The sequence below is a fragment of the Bison bison genome, unplaced genomic scaffold (genome assembly GCF_000754665.1).
Source record: "Bison bison bison isolate TAMUID 2011002044 unplaced genomic scaffold, Bison_UMD1.0 scf7180017864503, whole genome shotgun sequence".
Classification (NCBI taxonomy): Eukaryota; Metazoa; Chordata; class Mammalia; order Artiodactyla; family Bovidae; genus Bison; species Bison bison.
The window spans coordinates 5371973-5372435 of NW_011495061.1; the positions used below are offsets into that span (position 1 = coordinate 5371973).

Sequence of the window (463 nt, forward strand, 5' to 3'; positions counted from 1 at the left end):
CCTAGAGTATGTATGTTCGCTTTAAATTTCAAAAAGGTTCACGTCCCAAGGTGGGGGTCAAGGTGAAAAGGTGAAGATGAACCAGGGACCACCCCAAACGCCGACCCAGGGGAAATGGGGTCCCAACGGCTGGGCCTCAGGACACACTACGAGAGGACTGCGGGAGCCGCCAGCCGACCGGGCAGCGGAGGCCCAGCGGCCGGTTTGCCGGCGCGTTGCCATAGCAACGGCCGGGCCAGCTTCGGCCTGGGGCCCTCCCGCCCATCCCGCGGGGCCCGCCCTGCGCCGCGACGCCAGGGGCCACTCACCCGGGCCCGCGGGAGGGCTGGCTTCCGATTGGCGTGCACACTCCGCCCCGGTGGTCGCCGAGCCCGGAATTCCGCACCTGCAGAAACTTTTCGGCCGGCGGGGCAACCGCACGGAGGTGGACGGGGGCCGCCTGGGGACAAAGGGCGTCGGCCGG

The 463-nt window shown here is 69.1% G+C and overlaps 1 protein-coding gene across 5 annotated transcripts in view; it reads right to left on the bottom strand.

The window, feature by feature from the left end:
* STK33 (serine/threonine kinase 33) overlaps window positions 1-463 on the bottom strand; it is a 197193-nt gene that overhangs the window by 192142 nt on the left and 4588 nt on the right. Inside the window, exon 1 of one of the 5 annotated variants that reach the window (XM_010829300.1) lies at window positions 309-391. The exons of the other annotated variants lie outside the window; for them this stretch is intronic. The gene's annotated coding sequence lies outside the window, so the exon portion shown is untranslated. Of the gene's footprint in view, window positions 1-308; window positions 392-463 lie in introns of those variants that run through there. 5 annotated transcript variants of the gene reach the window in all.